At 46.5% G+C, this 23,523-nt stretch overlaps 1 pseudogene; it reads right to left on the reverse strand.

Moving 5' to 3' along the window:
• Nucleotides 1–2,065: 2,065 nt before the first annotated feature.
• LOC147971074 (uncharacterized) lies at nucleotides 2,066–20,667 on the reverse strand (annotated as a pseudogene).
• Nucleotides 20,668–23,523: the final 2,856 nt, after the last annotated feature.

Here is a 23,523-nt window from a genome sequence, read left to right on the forward strand (position 1 = left end):
AAACCAAGGTTGGGCCTTGCTGGAGGAGTTTTATTCAAGGCAAACTATCAAGGGGTTCCCATTATAACCCGACCGCGTAAGGAACGCAAAAATGAAGGAACATAACACCGGTATGACGGAAACTAGGGTGGCAAGAGTGGAACAAAACACCAGGCATAAGGCCGAGCCTTCCACCCTTTACCAAGTATATAGGTGCATTAAAATAGACAAGATATAATAGTGATATCTCCACAATAATCATGTTCCAACAAGGAAAAACTCCAATCTTCACCCGCAACTAGCAACGCTATAAGAGGGGCTGAGCAAAGCGGTAACATAGCCAAACAACAGTTTGCTAGGACAAGGTGGGTTAGAGGTTTGACATGGCAATATGGGAGGCATGATAAAGCATGTGGTAGGTATCGTGGCATAGGCATAGCAATAGCATGAGCAACTAGCAAGCAAATATAGAAATGATTTCGAGGGTATGGTCATCTTGCCTGCAAAGTTCTCCGAGTTGACGTAAGCTTGATCCTCGTAAGCGTTCTAAACGGGTTCCTCGATCACGTACTCGTCTCCCGGCTCTACCCAAAGCAAGAACACAAGCAAAGGGAACCACAATCAACCACGGTGCAATGCGCAAGCAAGATGATGCAAAACATGGCATGATATGCGGGAAGTAATATGCAATGCATATGCGTGCTCCGGAAGGAAAAGATTGAACCAGGCCTCAACTTGGCAAACCAAGAGTGCCGCTAGAAAGGTGAGTTGATTTCGGTCGAAATCGATATAAAGATCACCGGAATCGGATGCACGGTTTGCAAATGGCAAGCAAAACAATAATGGCACTATTCGGCGATTAACAGCACGATGCCATCTAGAATGCAACAAGAAACTAAGCTACTGCACTCTAACATAGCAACGAAGCACATGGAAGTGATCCACTCAAGATGCTTGACAAAAGATGAGCACTGAGCTACGGCTAAATCACAAAATAGCAGGTTCAAACAAGCAGGGCAAAAGTGCAAAAGATATCAGGTTCACAGACTTAGTGAAAATAACATGTCAGGATTTAACATCAGGAAGCAATGTTTAGAGCAAGATAACAACATGCTACAGGAACATATCATGGCAAAGCAAGGCATGGCATGAAACTACTCAAATCATATAACAAAAGTCCCTTACTGACCATAAGCCAAAAGGGATCATAAAATATAATGGCACCCATGTAAACATAGCAAGTTTTGTTAACAGATTCAGACTTAGCAGAAAACTAGACCTGGCAGAAACAGAGTTACGTAGGCATGTTTGCGAGCTCGGTGCACTCACCACAAGGCGTTGCATGACAAACTAAGCATACACCCAGCAAGAAGACATGATCAATGGGCTAACCATGGCAAGAACACTCTCATAGCAAGCATGGATCAACTACAACAACCTCGGCAAAATTGATTAACACGTAAACAATCTGCCAAGAACATTTTATAGCAAAAGTAGAGCAAGATTGAGTCATGCTAGGTTACTCCATAATTGCAAACAAAGACATTTATGGATAGAGCATTACAATATCTCAAAATAATCCTTACTGAATATGCTCAAAAGAGGCATGGATCACTCTGTAGCAACATGAATACATGGCATAAAAATAACATCGGGGAGAAGACTTAGAAGAATTCTAATTCCCTGAAATCAGCAACATCACGAGAGCTACATTGCATGCTTGTGCTAGTCACCACAATGATCACAAAAATACATGGCATACACCCCTGTGAAGATGGCATGGCATAGCCCAAAACACATGTAGGGCTCAAGTTCATAGGAGGCACACATTAAACATGGCAAAAATGACAAATGTCCATAATCTGTTAAGAAACAGAAACTAACATCACATAGCACTCTTGCAACAGCATTTAGGACATCAAGATGAACTCAAATGAACATGGTGCAATGGAATGAAATGAAGAGCATATCTAGGCGAACAATTTGATATGCTACACGCCCAAAACGGAGCTACGGATGATGAGATATGACATGATGAAGATGCCTAGAAATTATGCATAGGAAAAGACTTATTGAGGGAAAATGGTCAACCCCTAGGGTTACTGTAGCACTGGATCTGGATCGGGGCACGATTCCCGAGGATCGCCGGGACCTCACCGGTGACGAACGGGATGGTGGTCGGAGTTGGATGGGGCGGCGGATCCGGCGCCCTGGGGCTCTCCTCCCGCCGAATCTCGCCGGATTCGACGCGGGGCGAGGCGCGGACGCCGAGGCGCAAGGTGGCGGTGAGTTGGTGATGACGAGGCGGCGAGGCGGCGACCGGGCGGCGCAGCGAGGCAGCGGTCGGGCGGCACGGCGAGGCTCGGGCGGCGGAGAAGGCGAGCCGGGCGGCGAGGTCCCGCGCGGGGCGGGGCGACGATTCGGGCCGGGAGGGCCTCCCGCGGGCCCTGCGGGCCGGCGAAGTGGGCGCGGGCGGTGAACGAATGAGCGGGCGATAGGTGGCGGCGGCGGGATTCTTGTCCGGCGGCGCCCGGACACGCCCGGCAGCGCGGAGGGGAGTGGGAGCTAGGGTTTCATCCGGGATTTTTGGGGGGAGGCACCTATTTATACATAGAAGGAGCTAGGAGACTCCAAATGAGGTGCGTTTTTCAGCCATGCGATCGAGATCGAACGATCGAGAGGATGGAGGGGTTTAGGTTGGGTTTTGGGCCACTTTGGAGGGGTGTTGGGCTGCAACACACACGAGGCCTTTACGGTTCCTCGGTTAGTCGTTGGAGTATCAAACGAAGTCCAAATGGCACGAAGCTTGACAGGCGGTCTACCGGTAGTATACCAAGGCCGCTTGGCAAGTCTCGGTACAATCCGAGAACGTTTAACACCCGCACACAAAAAGAGGCAAAAGGGGACGCCGGAGGTCATAGGAGTGCCGGAATGCAAAACGGACAACGGGGAAAATGCTCGGATGCATGAGACGTACACGTATGCAAATGCGATGCACATAATGACGTGATAAGAGATGCATGACATGGGAAAAAGCAAAACGAAGACAAAACCCAACCATGAGGGAATATCATAACTTAGTGCCTAAAATGGCAAGAGTTGGAATACAAATATGGCAAGTTACATACGGGGCGTTACAACACCTAAACATCGGAATACCAAGATTCATCGGGACCTACAACGCCACTTTACCAGAAGAGGAGCGTTAGATGATTCGATTTCAAGTTCCAGGAAAGACGTTCATGCCAGTCACTGAGCCCATAGAGTTTCCCTTTGATGCGCCAACCTGGAGTCTAGGAAAGAGCATGGCAGCTCACAGCACAATGGGACGCATTGGAGAAGTTTACCACAAGGATCTCAAGGACACTATTTACCAGATTTGTGGGCGCTGAGATGAGCAATGGGAGATTATCAGCACTAGGAAGGATAGATCTATTGCAGCTTTCATCCAGGAGTTAAACCAGCACATTCGTCGCCAAGAGAACTAGATGTGCGCTGGCATGATAGATCTGAAGAAGGCAATGACCAGGATCATGGAGCTGGTGGAAGTACTCAAGTGTACACGCGATGGATACGAGGAGTAAATGACGATACTAGTCGAGACGAATGATGATTTGACAAGGAAGCTAGGAGTATTCATGGGAGACCCTGCGCCAGGAGGAGAAGACGACGCTTCCACTTGCTCGGAGAACTACATCATCATCGACGACACCGAATCGGACCCCGATGATAGCGATGATGACTTTGTTGATAAAGCTGGAGCAGATATTATGGAGTTTTCCACCGAGAATCTAGTCGACCACCATATCAGTAGTAGTACTTCCCCATGTATATAGCTTAGTCCGAGCACTTTTGTAACGATATTTAGACCAATTGTATGCCTTGTTTGAATTGATTGAAGTGATATGTTTGTGTTTATCTCATATGCATATGGGTAATGTTTTCCCCCTAGACATCATTCTATTCTGTTTTCTCATCTTTTCTTAACCCATCAGATGCCTCCGAGACGAGACAATGGATTTGCTTTCCCACCAGAGCTCACTCAGTTGATCCAGCAACAGAATGCATTGATGCAGATACTAGTCCAGAATCAGAATCAGGGGAACAACAACAACAACAATCCACCACCACCACCTGTTGATCACTTAGCCAATTTTCTAAGGCTGAATCCACCGGTGTTCTACAGTAGCACCGAGCCGATAGTTGTAGATGATTGGCTCCGCAAGATTGGAAGGGAGTTGACCACTTCAGGATGCACAGATGCAGAGAGAGTGCATTTTGTCGCGCATCAGCTGGATGGACCCGTAGCATCATGGTGGGAAAATTTTAAAGCCACTTACCCCATCGACACGGTTACATGGGAATAGTTTTAGTAGGCTTTTCACACTGTCCATGTATCAGCATGAGCTATGGCCATGAAGAAGTGTGAGTTTTGCAACTTACGCCAAGGAGGACGCACCGTTGGCCAGTATGTGGATGACTTTAGTAAGCTAGCACGTTATGCCCTAGATGACGTTGCTACGGATGCAACTAAACATGAGAAGTTTCTGGAAGGACTAAATGATGAGCTGAGCATGCAGTTGATGGTGGCAACTTTTAATAACTACCAATAGTTGGTAGATAGTGCTCTCATGATTGAAGGGAAATAGTAGCAGATTGACAACCACAAGAGGAAGTATGGACTAGGGAAGTATAATTCTGGAGCTCAACAGAGGCCCCGTTTTACCCCGAACTCAGGAGGGCCCCTTCAACATAACCATGGAGGTCACAACCACAATGGAGGGATTTCGCACAACCATAGTGGCCCCAGGAATGGGAATGGTAATGGAGGAAGCAACGGTCAGAACCGTTCCAACCCAGCAACGCCTGCTAAGAAGGATCTAAGTCACATTACTTGTTTCAAGTGGAGGAAGAATGGACATTATGCCATGGAGTGTTCTGAAGCAAAGAATGGCAATGGCAATGGAAGCTCTGGGAAGAAGCCCAACCCTTTCAACAGGGGACAAGTGAACCACGTGAACGTGGAGGAGGTTGATGCGCAACCGGATGCAGTAATAGGTAAGTTTATGGTTAAGTCATTTACTGCAATCGTTCTTTTTGATACTGTTGCATCGCATTCATACATATCAAGGGGATTTGCGGATAAGCTTAAACTGCCAACCCAAGCCCTTAGGACACCCATGTTAGTAACCTCATCAGGAGCAGAGTATATGGCTAGCCTATGGTGTGATTGGTTACCATTAAGGATTGGTAGCTACGTGTTCCCCTCAAACCTAACAGTATTGGAGTCACAAGGACTGGATGTGATATTAGGCATGGATTGGTTATCAAAGTATGGAGGGAACATTGACTGCACCAGTAAGTCGATTCTGCTTACCACACTAGAAGGAAGAAGGATCAAGTATGTATCCCGGCATGTGCCGAATAGGACTCAAGTGAATTCCTTATCAGGAGTTTTACATGAGGAAGTACCAGTGGTGAAGGACTTCCCGGATGTATTTCCAGAAGAGTTGCGAGGCATGCCACCGGATAGAGACATTGAGTTTTTGCTTGAGCTTTTGCCAGGCACAAGGCCAACATCAAAGAGACCGTACAGGATGCGTGCTAAGGATTTAGAGGAAATTAAGAAGCAGATAAAGGAGTTACTGGATAAAGGCTATATTCGCCCAAGCTCGTCACCTTGGGGATCACCAGTGCTTCTTGTGGAGAAGAAGGATGGATCATTGAGGATGGTTGTTGATTATCATGGATTGAATGAGGTGACGATCAAGAACAAGTACCCACTGCCGATGATCAATGATTTGTTTAACCAGCTTCAAGGAGCTAAGGTGTTTTCCAAGATCGATCTGCGATCAGGGTACCACCAGCTGAAGATTCGAGAGCTGGATATACCTAAGACAGCTTTTACCACAAGGTACGGGCTATATGAGTATACTGTTATGTCATTTGGTCTGACTAACGCACCTGCCTATTTTATGAACATGATGAACAAGGTGTTTATAGAGTTTTTGGATAAGTTTGTCATGGTCTTCATTGACGATATTCTAGTCTACTCAAAGAATGAAGAGGAGCATAAGGAGCATTTGCGTTCGGTACTTGGGAAGCTCAGAGAACATCAGCTATATGCCAAGTTCAGCAAGTGTGAGTTTTGGTTGAAGGAAGTTGGATTCCTCGGACATGTTATATCCGGAGAAGGAATAGCCGTAGACCCTACCAAGGTCATCACTGTGACAAATTGGGAAGCACCCATGTCAGTTGGAGAGATCTGGAGTTTTCTTGGACTCGCAGGATACTACAAGAGGTTCATTGAAAATTTCTCGAAGATTGCAAAGCCCATGACGGAGTTGTTGAAGAAGGACACCAAGTTCAAATGGACTGAGGAATGTGAGGCTAGTTTCCAAGAGTTGAAGAAACACTTGGTTACAGCTCCAGTGTTGATTCTCCCATATCAACACAAGGATTACCAGGTGTATTGCGACGCTTCTCGTCAAGGACTTGGAGCAGTGCTTATGCAGGAGGGAAGAGTTGTCTCATATGCCTCACGGCAGCTTAAACCCCATGAGTTGAATTATGCTACCCATGATTTGGAGTTAGCAGCCGTAGTGCATGCGTTGAAGACATGCAGACATTTTCTCATCGGAAACCATTGTGAGGTGTACATGGATCACAAGAGTTTGAAGTATATCTTCACGCAGAAGGAGTTAAATCTCAGGCAGAGGAGATGGTTGGATCTCATTAAGGATTATGATATGAAGTTGCATTATCATCTCGGAAAGGCTAACGTAGTAGCCAATGCGCTGAGCCGCAAGAGTCATGTCAACACATTCATGACCGGAGGATTACCCATGGAGTTAGCAGAGGATCTTCGTGAGCTATGTTTGGAAATAGTTCCGAGAGGTTATGTAGCAGCATTGGAGATTTAGTCTACTCTGATGGATAAGATCCGAGAAGCTCGGAAGACGGACAAGGAGATTGCCGAGATAAAGGAAAGAATGAGCAAAGGAAAGGCTAAAGGATTTCGTGAGGATGAGCACAATACCTTATGCTTTGAGGACTGCGTTTATGTGCCTAATGATCCGGAGATCAGGAAGTTGATTCTGCAAGAGGCCCATGATTCGCCGTATTCGATTCACCCAGGAAATACCAAGATGTATCTGGATTTGAAGGATAGTTTCTGGTGGACCGGAATGAAGAAGGATATTGCGGAGTATGTAGCAGTTTGTGATGTATGTCAGAGAGTGAAGGCAGAACATCAGAAGCCAGCTGGATTGTTACAGCCATTGCCGAGACCCGAATGGAAGTGGTATAAACTAGGCATGGACTTTATCATGGGATTACCCAGGACACTTTCAGGCTATGACTCGATATGGGTTGTAGTTGATCGTTTGACGAAGGTAGCAAATTTCATCCCAGTTAAGACCACTTACACCAGTGATAAGTTGGCAAAGCTATATATGACCAGGATCGTATGTCTGCATGGAGTTCCGAGGACCATTGTATTAGATAGAGGAACCCAGTTTACTTCAAGGTTTTGGAATCAGTTGCATGAGACTTTGGGAACCAGGCTAGAGTTTAGTACAGCTTTTCACCCGCACAGATGGACAGACTGAGATTCAATCAGATTCTAGAGGACATGTTGAGAGCTTGTGCGCTAGACTATGGATCTAGTTGGGACGACAATTTGCCATATGTAGAGTTCTCTTACAACAACAGCTATCAAGCCAGTTTGAAGATGGCCCCTTTCGAAGCATTGTACAGAAGGAGATGCATGACACCATTGTTATCGGATGAAGTTGGAGATCGTCAGTTTTTTGGACCAGATTTGATTAAAGAGTCTGAAGAGAAGGTTAAATTGATTTGCGATAGACTCAACGTAGCCAGTCCAGGCAGAAGAGCTATGCGGATTCTAAACACAAGGAGACAATTTACGAAGTCGGAGACAGAGTGTATCTTCGTGTATCACCACTTCGAGGAGTGGAGCATTTTGGAGTTAAGGGAAAGTTAGCACCACGTTTTGTGGGACCATACAAGGTTTTGAAACGTATGGGAGAAGTTGCTTACAAGTTGGAATTTCCCGAAGGATTGTCAGGAGTTCACAATGTGTTCCACATTTCTCAGTTGAAGAAGTGCCACGCAGAGATGACTGAAATTCCTCTGAGAGATACAGTGCCACTGGAAGCGATTCAGTTGGATAGCGATTTGACCTACGAGGAGAAACCAGTGAAGATTCTCGAGTTTGCGAGCCGAGTCACATGCAACAAGGTTATCAAGTTCTACAAAGTTCGGTGGAGCCACCATACCGAGGATGAAGCCACCTGGGAACGAGAGGAAGACCTACGGAAAGATCACCTCACCTATTTTCTAGCCAACCTGAATGTCCAGGGCGAGATTCATCTTAAGGGGGGTAGGTTTGTAACATCCCAAATTTTCAATTTGGAATGTTATACATCAGATCATCATTGCATATCATATTTTATTGCATTTTGGCTTGATCCTAGAAAATCCTACGCAACTCAATGACTCACGGAGAGAGTTGGGGATTTCGTAATTTTCATATTTGAGTTTTCTCAAATTTTGAAAAGAGGATCATTTGATTTTAATTATTTTCTCTTCGAATATTTCTTTTATGAAAACAAAAGTGAGGGGATAAAATGACTTCCTCAAAATAAAGAAATATTGGAGATTTAATATTAAAATCAAATAAGAATTTTATCCGGAGTTTTATCGCTATTTTGTTTGAATTAGCAAAAATATGCGTTTCTCAAAATTGCACTATAGGCCCAAACAAATGTTCACCTTGTCCGCTATATTTTTAGAGGACGGGGAAAATTTATTTCAGGATTTTTTGAGTCCGTTTAGTATTTCTTTTCCTTGTTTTTATGCGTGGAATTATTAAAAAAAGTCAACCGACTTAGTCAGGCCGTACCCGACTAGGATTTCGCCGCCCTAGGCTTTATAAGCCGCCCTGCCGATCCCGCAACCCACCCCAGCCCACCCACCACCGCCACCGAAACCTAACCCTAACCCGCGACCGCGCCGCCACCCGCCGCTGCCGCCGCCGCGCCGCGACCCCGCATCGCTGCCGCCGCCCTCATGGCCGACCCCGCCGGAGTTGACCGCCGCCGCCGCCACGCGAACCGACGTAGCCGCCGGTTTTCGTCAGAAAACCGTTCGGTTTTTTTAGAAACCCCGGTTATTTTTTTTAGATCAGTTTTTTTTGGTTTAGTTATTTAGCGAACGCCCGTTCGCACGTTCCTTTTAACGAATGGTTTTCACTCATTAACCGCAGACAGCGAACATCCGTTTGTTAGCCTGTTCGCCGGTTCATCTTTTTCCAGGGTTTTTCCGCGATTATTTTCGATCGCGATTTCTGACCTGATTTTCGTTTTAGTTTATCTTTTCGCTCGTTTATCGGCATTGGGGGATTCAAGCGCCTAGATATTCATCTCGAAGCCCTCTTTCTGTTTAACCAACTTGAACAAGATTTTGCTACTGTGAAATTTGACTTAAGTCCAGATTAGTAAACGGATCTTGTTTCTTTCGCAGTTTGAGTTTCGTTGCTTCTTTTGATTTGATTCTTTTTGCAAACCGGAGCTCTTAAGTTGAACTTTCTTGTTAGATTTCTTATTTGAGTTTTACCCGTGCTTCTAGTTGAGTGCTTATTGTATGCTTGTTTGATTGCGATAGAGTACCCAGAGTGCGAAGCGTGCTACTATGAGTCTCTAGGTTTCACGGATCATCAGCATGGCAAGTAACACTTTGATCATACCTTTTTACTACCCAGTTTTATTGCATTAGATCATTCCTCAAACAGTTGCATGGTTAGGATTTGATTAACTTGTGGGTTTTGGGAAGTAGATGAGGTAGTACCTATTCACCTACTTATTATCAAACCTATGGGAGTTACTTCTACGTTGCTTATATTGCTATGCTATGCTAGTAGACGTGGATTGGGTTGAGTGTATTCATGACAGATGTGAGTTTGTTAATTAATGGTTCAACTTAAGGTGGCAACTTAAACACACAACCGGGTGGATTGTTTATGGGCACCTGGAGAATCCAGTGTTGTCCTAGGATATCCCGGAGGACCCGTGTAAAAATCCTACGGCCCGCCACCCAGGCTCAAAGGGATCATAAGATTATTCATGCTAGAAACTTCCGTGTGCAGCCACAAGCCATTATGGGCTCGGGCATAGTTGAGTAAGTTGCGTGAAGCTCTCGAAGAGGTAGACTAGCAGATGTAGTGGGTTGTAGGTGGTACTGTCTATCCAGAGTAGAGAGTTAATGCTTCAGAAAGACTGTGTCTCGAATCTCCGACCATGGATGTATTCGAGTCTTGTGGGGAAAAGTGCGCAAACCTCTACAAAGTGTATAAACTAATCATGGTTAGCCGTGTCCCCGGTTATGGACGTTTTGAGTATCTAGTTCTTGGATTATTATGTTGATCTCATCACCCTTATTATAATTTGATTGGGTTTAATGATGATGCTTAATTGGGATTGAGTTAGAGGAACCTTCTCAATGTTTAACAACCACCATGATAGTTAAATAAAATTTATTCCTTTGTTGTAGGGAAAAATTGGCTTTATGCAAAACTGTAACCATAGAGCTTACCACCAGCCAAATATGCATGTAGTGATAGCAACTATTCTATTCATTACTCTCTTGTGTTACATTGCCAGCATATCCCATGTGCTGACCCGTTTAGGGCTGCAACGTTCATGTTGCAGACTTTTCAAATGACGAGTAAGGAGCCATAGGTCGTTGTCTTTCACTCAGTGATGCCGTTGGAGTTGATGGACTCATTTTATCTTCCAAGCCTTCCACTGTTATCGTCTTAGATGGCCTTAAGCCATATTTATTGTAATAATTTCTCTTTTAACACATTCGATGTAATAAGTGTGTGATTGCTACTCTATTATAAATCCTCAAGTACTATGCGTGTCGGCATTACTGATCCAGGGATGGCACTGTTGCACAGAGATCAGACTATTTGAGGTCTGGTCGCTACAAGATGGTATCAGAGCCCATGCTGACTGTAGGACACGACCACTAAGCTAAAACCCTAGATCACTACTCTCTTCTCATTTCAGACTCCTCTCCCTTTTTCTACTCTTTAGGATGGCGGATGCAAGGAACAAGTTCACTCAACTGGATGAAGATACACCTTCTGGATGACACTTGAAGGAAGTTACTATATACCTGAACATCGGAATACCAAGCTTCACCGGGACCTACAACGCCACTTTACCAGAAGAGGAGTGTTGGATGATTCGAGCTCAAGTTCCCGGAAGGACGTTCATGCCAGTCACTGAGCCCATAGAGTTTTCCTTTGATGCACCAACCTGGAGTCTAGGAAAGAGCATGGCAGCTCACATCACCATGGGATGCATTGAAGAAGTCTACCACAAGGATCTCAAGGATACAATCTACCAGATTTGTGGGCGCATAGATGAGAAATGGAAGATCATCAGCACCAGGAAGGATAGATCTATTGAAGCTTTCATCCAGGAGTTAAACCAGCACATTTGTCACCAAGAGAACCAGATGTGCGCTGGAATGATAGATCTGAAGAAGGCAATGACCAGGATCACAGAGCTGGTGGAAGAACTCAAGTATACATGCGATGGATACAAGGAGGAACTGGCGATACTAGTGGAGAAGAATGACGGACTGACAAGGAAGCTAGGAGTATTCATGGGAGACCCCGCGCCAGGAGGAGAAGACGATGATTCCACTTGCCCGGAAAACTATATCATCATTGACGACACCGACTCGGACCCCGATGATAGAGATGATGACTTTGTTGATAAAGCTGGAGCAGATATTATGGAGTCTTCCACCGAGAATTTTTTCTAGTCGACCACCATATCAGTAGTAGTACTTCCCCCATGTATATAGCTTAGTCTGAGCACTTTTGTAACGATAGTTAGATCGATTGTATGCCTTGTTTGAATTGACTAAAGTGATATGTTTGTGTTTGTCTCAGGTGCATATGGGTAGTGTTTTCCCCCTAGACCTCATTCTATTCTATTTTCTCATCTTTTCTAAACCCATCAGATGCCTCCGAGACGCGACAATGGATTTGCTTTCCCACCAGAGCTCACTCAGTTGATCCAGCAGCAGAATGCATTGATGCAGATACTAGTCCAGAATCAGAATGATGGGAACAACAACAACAACCCACCACCACCACCCGTTGATCACTTAGCCCGTTTTCTAAGGCTGAATCCGCTGGTGTTCTACAATAGCACCGAGCCGATAGTTGCAAATGATTGGCTCCGGAAGATTCGAAGGGAGTTGACCACTGCAGGATGCACAGATGCAGAGAGAGTGCGTTTTTCCGCACATAAGCTAGATGGACCCGCAGCATAATGGTGGGAGAATTTCACAGCCACTTACCCCATCGACACGGTTATATGTGACTAGTTTCAGTAGGCTTTTCGCACTGCCCATGTATCAGCATGAGCTATGGCCATGAAGAAGCGCGAGTTTCGCAACTTACGCCAAGGAGGATGCACTGTTGGCCAGTATGTGGATAACTTTAGTAAGCTAGCACGTTATGCCCCAAATGACGTTGCTACAGATGCAACTAAACATGAGAAGTTTCTTGAAGGACTAAATGATGAGCTGAGCATGCAGTTGATGGTGGCAACTTTTAATAACTACCAACAGTTGGTAGATAGAGCTCTCATGATTGAAGGGAAACAGCAGCAGATTGACAACCGCAAGAGGAAGTATGGACAAGGGAAGTATAATTCTGGAGCTCAGCAGAGGCCCCGTTTTACCCCGAACTCGGGAGGGCCCCTACAACATAACCATGGAGGTCACAACCACAATGGAGGGATTTCGCACAACCATAGTGGCCCCAGGAATGGGAATGGTAATGGAGGAAGCAACAGTCAGAATCGTTCCAACCCAGCAACGCCTGCTAAGAAGGATCTAAGTCACATTACTTGTTTCAAGTGCGGGAAGAATGGACATTATGCCACCGAGTGTTCTGAAGCAAAGAATGGCAATGACAATGCAAGCTCTGGGAAGAAGCCCAACACTTTCAACAGGGGACAAGTGAACCACGTGAACGTGCAGGAGGTTGAAGCGCAACCGGATGCAGTAATAGGTAAGTTTATGGTTAAGTCATTTACTGCAATCGTTCTTTTTGATACTGGTGCATCACATTCATACATATCAAGGGGATTTGTGGATAAGTTTAAACTGCCAACCCAAGCCCTTAGGACACCCATGTTAGTAACCTCGCCAGGAGCAGAGCATATGGCTAGCCTATGGTGTGATCCGTTACCATTAAGGATTGGTAGCTACGTGTTCCCCTCAGACCTAATAGTATTGGAGTCACAAGGACTGGATGTGATATTAGGCATGGATTGGTTATCGAAGTATGGAGGGAACATTGACTGTGCCAGTAAGTCGATTTTGCTTACCACACCAGAAGGAAGAAGGATCAAGTATGTATCCCCGCATGTGCCGAATAGGACTCAAGTGAATTCCTTGTTAGGAGTTGTACATGAGGAAGTACCAATGGTGAAGGACTTCCCGGATGTATTTCCAGAAGAGTTGCCAGGCATGCCACCAAATAGAGACATTGAGTTTTTGATTGAACTTTTGCCAGGCACAGGGCCAATATCTAAGAGACCGTACATGATGCCCGCTAAGGATTTAGAGGAAATTAAGAAGCATATAAAGGAGTTACTGGATAAAGGCTATATTCGCCCAAGCTCGTCACCTTGGGCATCACCAGTGCTTCTAGTGGAGAAGAAGGATGGATCGTTGAGGATGGTTGTTGATTATCGTGGATTGAATGAGGTGACGATCAAGAACAAGTACCCACTACCGATGATCAATGATTTGTTTGACCAGCTGCAAGGAGTTAAGGTGTTTTCCAAGATCGATCTGCGATCAGGGTACCACCAGCTGAAGATTCGAGAGCAGGATATACATAAGACAACTTCTACCACAAGGTACAGGCTATATGAGTATACTGTGATGTCATTTGGTCTGACTAATGCACCTGCCTATTTTATGAACATGATGAACAAGGTGTTTATGGAGTTTTTGGATAAGTTTGTCGTGGTGTTCATTTGCGATATTCTAGTCTACTCAAAGAATGAAGAGGAGCATAAGGAGCATTTGCGTTCGGTACTTGGGAAGCTCGGAGAACATCAGCTATATGCCAAGTTCAGCAAGTGTGATTTTTGGTTGAAGGAAGTTGGATTCCTCAGACATGTTATATCTGGAGAAGGAATAGTCGTAGACCCTACCAAGGTCATCACTATGACAAATTGGGAAGCACCCATGTCAGTTGGAGAGATCCGGAGTTTTCTTGGACTCGCAGGATACTACAGGAGGTTCATTGAAAATTTCTCGAATATTGCAAAGCCCATGACAGAGTTGTTGAAGAAGGACACCAAGTTCAAATGGACTGAGGAATGTGAGGCCAGTTTTCAAGAGTAGAAGAAATGCTTGGTTACAGCTCCAGTGTTGATTCTCCCAGATCAACGCAAGGATTACCAGGTGTATTGCGACGCTTCTCGTCGAGGACTTGGAGCGGTGCTTATGCAGGAGGGAAACTAAGATGGCATTGCAAGAGACCACTAGAACAACACTTCAATGTAAAAAACAATGTGGTATGGTAGACAGATGAAGTACATACTGATGAATAACAATGCATAAGATATTGAGAAGCATGATGTCCAAACTAAGTAGATGGCATTGCGATAGAGTAGAATGACAATACTTCAATTTGAAAACATGTTATCATGAATGGAATAAGGTACTGAAAAATAGGAAGACATGCAATATTTACATGCATGATCAGCAGGCTAAGCACAAGGCATTGCAACAGAGTAGATGCACTCCAGGACATTATATGCATGTTGTACCCATATCAAGGGCCAAGTTAGAGAAAGGACCTTGGGGGGTCAATAGGATTCATCATCCTTCTGCAAATCTTGTGAAGAACTGCCTTTACATGTTCCATCATATTGGGTATCATTAACGTCAAGTTTGTTGGCCGTTACATTGCTACGTGTGGTTCTTGTGGATAAATTAGTGTGTGCAATTATATCTGACAAGCATGGAAGACAACTAGTAGTTAGATTTATGCAATGAGTTCCTGTAGGAGACGACATAAATAGTAGGACTGGGGTTAACTAGCAGCAACAGGTCTCAAAAATGAAAGGGGGAACACAGATGAAAGCTACAGAATATGTATCATTTGTACTCGAGATTAACTAGATGGCACACAAAAGTATTAAATAACAACATAGGTTATACTAGAAGTGGTATAATACTATAATCACCAGCCTGTGGGATAGCATTGGCTGATGGATGATAACTATGGAACAACGTTACCTAAAGAACAAGACTCTTAGCTGAAATATGGAACAACATTAACTCCTGAACAAGACCCGTAAGAGATCAGCATGAATATACAGTGAAATATGATAATCTATTTTCCATGCTTACATGAATAACAAAGCCATAAATGTTGCACACAAGTAAGATGAGGGTACAACCTATCTGGCTGCCATCCATAGGAGTGAGCATCATGTGTTGACTTGTCGATGGCCCTGGAGTTGTTGTGGCTATCCATGTTGGGCTTGCACATTCGATGCAGGGAACTATTGAGTGGGGGCTATAGCTCCCTTATGGTGTATGCTTCCCTTGCTGGAGCGGCTGCGGTGAGTCGGAAGACGGTGTGGCTGAAGATGTAGAAAATGCATAATGTTAAGAATGACAAATCTCTCTGATCTGAAGAAATAACCTAAGAGATCAACAGCAAGGTACGAGAGTGGTCACATGTCTGTTGACTGAAGACTAAATTGGGGTCACATGATTTTATTTTATTTTGGTACTGTCCGATCTACGCCGGATGGCTTGATGGCCATCTTGTGACTCCCGGCTGACACTGTTCGAAATCTTTCCCAAAGAGCTAGCGACCACCGGCAGAGCAGCCTACCTCCGCCGTCCGTGGCCCCGACCAAAACCCTGCTCCCCGCCCCACTGCACTGCCGTCACTTCTAGGAAAAGGCCTACTAGTGGCGCACCTGTTTTGCCTACTAATGGCGCACTATAGGTGCGCCACTAGTATCATGCCATTAGTATTTTTTACTAATGGCGCACCTGTGGTGCGTCATTAGTATCTGGTATACTAATGGCGCACCATGCAGTGCGCCATTAGTATAGCCCACGGTGCGCCATTAGTATGCCTCCCAGGGGGCCATATTTACCCATGTGTTTGGCATACTAATGGCGCACTAGTGGATGATGCGCCATTAGAGTCCTTTATGCAGTGCGCCATTAGTGTGCTGAGTGGTGCGCCACTAGTATGAATATTAGGGATTTTTTTCTTTTCTGATATTTGCACAAGTTACAAAACATATTACTGCACATAATATAGAGAGCACAACATAGAAACAGCCGATTTATCGAATACAATAGAAGATTAGTCTCCGAATACAATTCATCATATTAGTCTCCAAATTTAAAATACCGAACAAAGTTAGAACATTACAAGTCTTGAGACCGTGAGTAGCGAGTTTGTCGTCACATTACAAAGTTGATATCGATCATCTAAACTACCATCACATAGAAGAGAGCTGCGGTCGCGATGAGCATCATCGCGATGAAACTGGTCTTCATCTGGTTCCTCCTCCGCTCCCTCCTCTCTCTCGCTAGATAGCGCGCGTATCTAGCTTCCGCCTCCGCCCTAGTGGTGTACCCTTTGTAACTGTTACCGCTGAAATGGTGAACCTGTCTCTGACACTCCTCCCAGTCGTCGTAGACTCCGGGAACCTTACCCTTGTACACGACATACAATGGCATCTCTATGCACTAGCCAAACAAAACGTTAGTAACAATTCACGGACAATACATAAGCAATATATAAGTATGCAACAAAAGGATTGGAAGAGAAAAGCAACACATTAATAGCACGATTCATGGTCCTACTAATAAATAGCATCGATTACATATAAGTTGAACGACTATCCAAACCAAAGAGACATACAAGTTCATTACAGTTTAATTACAACATGAGCCAATCGATGTTTCAGAACTACACATAGCATCACTACTTTCGACTCGACTCAAGGGACCGAAGCGTGGATGAAGCCGCCGTCACTCGTGATGGTCATGAAATCGCGGTCGTTGTCAGCCTGCATTTGTAGCGTTGTGTCTATCTCACTGTTGGATGGTTGATATCTGAGGTAGAACTGCCCCGAGGTACGAAGGACATGTTGATGGATGATTTCCGCAAACTCCGACTGGATGCGAAAGAACTCTTGTCTGATGTCTGCGCCCTGGATTGCCGACAAGCTCGCGGCCCAATCTTTGAGATTATTTGGTAGCAGAAGGTGATTATGGTCCCATACGATCGCCTGCATGTGATGGAGGGCGTAGCAGGCATCCTTCTGACCGCCAGGCGGCTGCTTGACGCAGCAGAACATCGTATTGTGGGAGAACACGTGCTTGCCGTACCTACGAACTGGCCTGGTGAAGGTGCCTCCAGATTTGGCGTAGCCGGGGAGAACATCATCAAGAACTTTCTTGGTATTTGTGTAGTCTTTCTTTAACTAACGGTCCGAGCCGAAATACGTGGCCATGGAATATTTCGGGCTTAAGAGGATGAGGGTGCAACTTGTGTCACTACACAAAACACGGAATGTTAGAAAAAAATGATCGAAATCTAAGAAATCATATGTTACAGGGCAGTGAGGGGATGACTTACTCGGGAAAGTAAGGCACGAGGAAGTTATCCTTATCTGGGTTTGCCAGAATGACGCCTTCGAGGTAAGAACTCACGACTTGCCAGTCCCCAGCACCGCCCAAGATCTTCGCACACATGTAGAAGGGGTCGACTATCACGATGTCCGGGGTCTTGTCTCTAATGATCCGCATCTCCATACTCAGCGAAAATAGCCGAACGAAGGTGTAGTGCAGCGGATGAAGGTTAAACATAGCGAAGATGTCATCAAACCACAGGACGATCGTACCCCCGATGGCGTTATCCACAAAGCCCTTGCCCTCTGGCACCTTGGCCACGAAAACCGGGTATGCCACATCATTCTCTCTGAGACACCGCTTCTCCAATGAAAGAACACTGTCATGCAGACTCCGCATAGCACCGGTTGCAGCATTGAGCATATTAGTCTGTAGCATCGGCCTACCCGCCACATGCACCCTCCTCGAGATATCCTTAGGTGAAGGTGGCCCGTCCTGAGCACGGGTCGTACTCGGTGCCGGCTGGCTCGCACCCTTGTTACTCTTTCTTTTCCGTCCCTTATTCTTCTACTGTAATGGGACCGAGTTCTGCTCACACACCGCCTTCTTGAGTGTGTTGGGGCTGATAATATTTCTCACCTCTGCTATCTGAGGCTCGGTGAAGTCGGCAGCTGGAGGCGTCTCCTGAGAACTGAACGCCAGACGACGCTTGTTGCAATTTGGTTTCTCCGCAGTACCAGCATGATCGCGGTCATCTTTTTCAGGGTTGGATTCTTGAGAAGGAGGCCCGAAGAATTCGTCGCCGTACCCATGTTCGGCAAAGTACTTATCGACGTTGGTAAATGTACCGTCGTCGTTGTCGTTGTCGTCCGGATCCTGTGCCATATGTATGTTCGGATCCTGTGCCATAGGGATGTCCGTAGCGTCGCGGCGGTCTTGCCATGGCTTGGCACCGGCACGACTGGCGGTGTTGTCTGTAGGGTGGTGTCCCTCGCCCCCAAACGAATCTGGCTCTTCGGCCAAAGCAGGGGCCAGCTTACGCAGGCGCTGAGGGTCATCAAATCATCTTCATCGGCCCCAGTGGGTCGAATCGGAGGTAACAACTCCTCGCAACCTGGCAGCACCCGAACCAGTTCAATCCTATACATGGTGGGTGGCATCAGATTACCGTGGAACACGGGGTTGCTTGGTTGAACGATTATGCCCTTGGCGACATCGATCAACTCACCGCCCACGAAGTGCAGGAGAGTGCATGGAACATCGGCGGCGCCCTGCGAAAACATGTAGGGCGTCCGGGATGCCCAGTCAAAGGCAAGGAGACAAAGTCATTGGCCGAGAGGCTTAATTAGTTACCGTGATGGCGTAGAGGTCGGCTAATGTCGAGGCACCGCCAACGGCAGGCGTGCAACTGACGGAGGGGCTGCTTGCTGCCGAGGTAACGGCCGGCGTACACCCAGGTGCATTAAGCTCCAATGCCTGTGTCGGCGTCAGAGACACCAATACCGCCTCCGCCGGAGACACCAATGGCACCACATGTGCATTGTGCGAGTTGCTGGCCGTGAAGCTGGGAACCGGGGCGGCCCCTGTTGGCCGCCCGCAATCCACATCGTCAGCCCCTGAATCAAGGTAGGCACAATGGCGGTGAGCGTCGATCCCAGTTATTGTTGCACTTGCTCTTGGACCATCTCCGGAATTCGCGCCACATGTGCCTTGAGTTCTTAAACCTCGTGCGACTGGCTTTCCGAGATGGTCTTTCTCTCCTTTCGCCCACCAGTGCTATAGTATGACGACCATTTTGTGGACAAGCCTGTGCCGGCCACATGACCAGCTTACGACGACTTACTGAGCTTATGCTTGTTTTTTATTACGTTTAACGCCCTGTTTAGAGTGATGTCCCAAGGGCTGCTCTGAGATGACCCCGCGCTACTGCTTTCAGTCTCCTGCGGAAGGAATGTGAACCATTTAGAAATTTGGCTTCATTAATTAGAATGCAACCATATGGATCTAATTATGCGGGGGTGTATTCCTTACCAGAACAAGCTCAAGCGCCCTGGTCTTTGGATCCGTGGTAAGCTCCTTTGTTACTGGGTCCTCCTTGTACTGGGCCCTAACATAGTTCCTGGTCTGCTTCTCACGGTATTTCTCGAAGCGGGGCGGTAGGCCTTGCTCGGCACGCTCCGCGTCCTCCTTGTCCCATATAGGCTCCGCCACTCTGTAACCGTCGGGACCGAGTTTGTGTTCCCCTAAGTTCAACTCCCGCATTTCTTTCCCCCACTGACTTGATTCGGAGGTTGCGCTGCTCTCGCACCTGATCTTGAACTCCTTGTAGTCATCTTCGCTGATCGAAGGATTTTTCGCCTTGATCTTCTCATAACTATCACCTTTGTCAATCATTCTCTTCACCGCGCTTCTCCAAGTAGACAGGGTCGTGCTCATCGTCGTGAGGGCGACACTGTTCACTTTATTCCCTGAGAGGCATGTGTTTGCAAATTCAGCGGGGAACTTGTATCGTTCGTGCAGCTTTGTGAAGAGGAGGTTGCCCAAATTCCCTCGGTCCTTATGCCTTAGGTTCTTGGTGTTGATCGAGACGGTGCTCCGGAGAATGCACCCAAGCTGAAGCGAGTACCCCTTGATTAATTCTTTGGGCGCCGTTGGATGCCCATCGGAGTTCACTTGAGTAAATTCCTCCTTGACGGTGCGGAGCACGTTCGGGCGCCGGTCCTTCCGTTGCCTCTTCGGTTGGCTGCCATCTGTGCGTGCGCTGCCATCATCAGTGGTGGCATCCTCGACGGCACCATCAGTGGTGTCATCTCCGACGCCACTAGGGGTTGTGTAGTCAGGATCGGTGTCTTCCGCGGCGTCCTCATAGCGGTGAGGTTCTTCCTCCATCTCCTAGGACAGCTCCCAGAATTGCTTGCCCGAACGGCCGGCCTCATTGTTGTGGGCCATGTTTCGCTCTGAATAGGAAAAAAGTTTGGTCAAAAAGTTGGTTATTGTCAAGGAACAAGATCATGGTCTCATCATTTAGGGTTTTATAGACACCGAGGCATCCTAAAAGCTAAGCTTTTATCATTTAGGGTTTGTCGACACCGAGGCACCCTAAAAGCCTAAGCTTTCATCATTTAGGTTTTCATCGACACCGAGGCACCCTAAAAGCCAAGGTTTTACAATTTAGGGTTTGTCGACACCGAGGCATCCTAAAAGCTAAGCTGGGAAGGAGAATTCTAAGTTGGGCCTAATCACTTGGCTCTATTGCCACCTATGGTTTAATGCAGCAAGAATAAAGGGGCAGTTGATCCTACTTAATTAAGTACTAATATACCCCGGCCCATGCATTAGTCACAAGTACCCCATATGTCCTATTTTTAGCAAAGTCATACTAAAATTCATGGAAAAATTCAGCATGACCTTTGCTGAAAACAGGACATATGGAGTACCCGAATTTGCCGGAACGGAAGTTAATCGACATTCCAGCAAACTCAAGGGCCTCTCGGGGTACCTGCAAAATCATCATGACACGATGGTCGGAGACATGACCTTTGCGTAACTGTTCTAAACTCCTGCCAAAACTGAACACAACATATACCAAGGAAAATCAACACTTCTAGATTCATATCAGACTAACAACCAACACTGCTTTGTGTCCATATCAACTACCTCAATAACCTGTCAATACTGAATATTAGAATTTTATAATTTAAATCATGCTAAAGATATATAAAACTCCATTGCAAATGTGCCATGTCAATCAAAACCCCAATGGATGAGAACTACCAACAACTCTTAGAAGTGAAGAACAGGTTCTCCAAAATGAGTAGAAAGGGAGCATGCTGACATCTATACAATCCAATAATGATTTACTACTCAATGGAACAGGGTAAGATAAAAGTCAATAAATTTACTACATCAAAAGGAGTAAAACTCAACAATGCAACACTATCTCTGAACCTAACCTTTGTTTAGCACACAAATTATTTTCTGTAAAAGATGATCATCATCTTTACAGAATAAAGAAACACCCTGCACTAGACTAAAAACAAGTGAAGTTTCACCCATATAAGAACAAGTGCAAAAAAATAATGACACTCAATTTAGATAGCAAAAAAAGTGAACATCAAGTACTGGGGCACATTGACACTCCTGGTTTTCTACAAACACCAAGTACTAGGGCACACCAAGTTCTGAAATTTGTGTGCCTAACTGAATTAACTGAATTTTCAGTAACCGAATAAACTGAATTTTCAAAACTGAATTTTCAAGGAGTGGCTACAACTACAAACAGTGGCTAGAACTGCAGATTTACACATTAAAGGACACAAACTCAAGCAAGCTTCCTGAATTCTTGTTGCTAAAACTAATTTGACCTAAATTCTAGAGGGATTTGAACCTAATTTGACCTAAATTCGAGAGGGATTTGACCTAAACCTAGCAAAACAGAGAAGAAGAGCGCATGGCCAGGAGGGAGGAGAGAGGGATTACCTGGCCACGATGAGGGGGTGGCCGGAGCGGAGACAATGCAGTGGGTCTCCGAGGCTCCAAGTCTGTCTCCGGCGGGGCGGCGCAATGGGTCTGGGCTCCGAGGCTCCAAGTCTACGGCGGGGCGGCACAGTGGCTCTCGGTCGGGGCGGCCCAGTGGGTCTGGGCACCGCAGGTTTCTAGTGTTTGGAGGGCTGGGAAGGCGAGGGAGGGGGTGGGTGGGGGCGGCGGAGCCCGGGAGCGAGGTCGCCGGTGGGTGGAAGGGGATCGGCAGCGGTGGCAAGAGGCGAGGTGCGAGATGGGTCGGCGCAGTATGTGTGGGGGTGGGGGACTGGGGGAAGAAAGGGGGTTGGCGAGGGGGGAGACTTAGCAATGGCGCACCCCTTAGCGGTGCGCCATTAGAAAAAAAATTGGATAGCAATGGCGCACCCCCTAGAGGTGCGCCATTAGTAACCTTTTTTTATAGCAATGGCGCACCACCTTGTGGTGCGCCATTAGTAGTTTTGCAAAAAAACAAAATGAAAGTAGTGGCGCACGTGGTGAGTGGTGCGCCATTACTAGTTAAACTAGTAATGGCGCACTGTTACCTGGTGCGCCATTAGTATTTTTAGGAAAAAATATGTTAGTAGTGGCGCACCGTTGGTGTGGTGCGCCATTAGTGTGATAGACACTAATGGCGCACTAGCACATGGTGCGCCACTGCTATATAGGAGTGGCGCACCACATGTCTGGTGCGCCATTAGTGTCCATATTATCTATAGCCCTTTTCCTAGTAGAGCGTGGTTGCGTTGCCCCCGGGCCAATCCACAAAGACTCGCCATCATCCAGATCCAGCGGCGGCAGTACCTTCAACCCACGCAACTCTAAGATAGCCATCTATGTGCTGCTTCCGCGGCGAACATGCGCCCCTGCACCCTTACATTAGACACCAGACAACCTGCAACCTAGGAGCTGCGCCGGCTCGAGGGGTGCTGCTTCCCATTGGGAATCGATTAGCCCAAAATAAAAAAAATAAGACAACTGACGCCTCAATAAAGTGATTTGAGATGAGGGTGGGACCCATCTGGCGGCCTGATGAAGTAGGCAGCTCCAGCTGCCGAGTCGGTGAGGCCGGCGCAGTTGCGGAGGCTACCGGTGGCAGGGAAGCAGAGATGTCGCGATGGTCGATGGCTAAGGGGAAGCAGCATCGGGGCTCTAGACAGATGCAAAGCTAGAGCCATTCCGGTGCCGTGAACAATGGCGGGGGTGAATCGGCTCTGGTATGGTTCACGCGGCCGTCATTGAGGCAGCTCCAGCAGAACGGAGTAAGAGGCACGGGGCCCAGTGCAC

This window comes from Triticum urartu, chromosome 5A (genome assembly GCF_056163025.1).
Source record: "Triticum urartu cultivar PI428250 chromosome 5A, HENAU_Tu73, whole genome shotgun sequence".
In the NCBI taxonomy this organism is placed as follows: domain Eukaryota; kingdom Viridiplantae; phylum Streptophyta; class Magnoliopsida; order Poales; family Poaceae; genus Triticum; species Triticum urartu.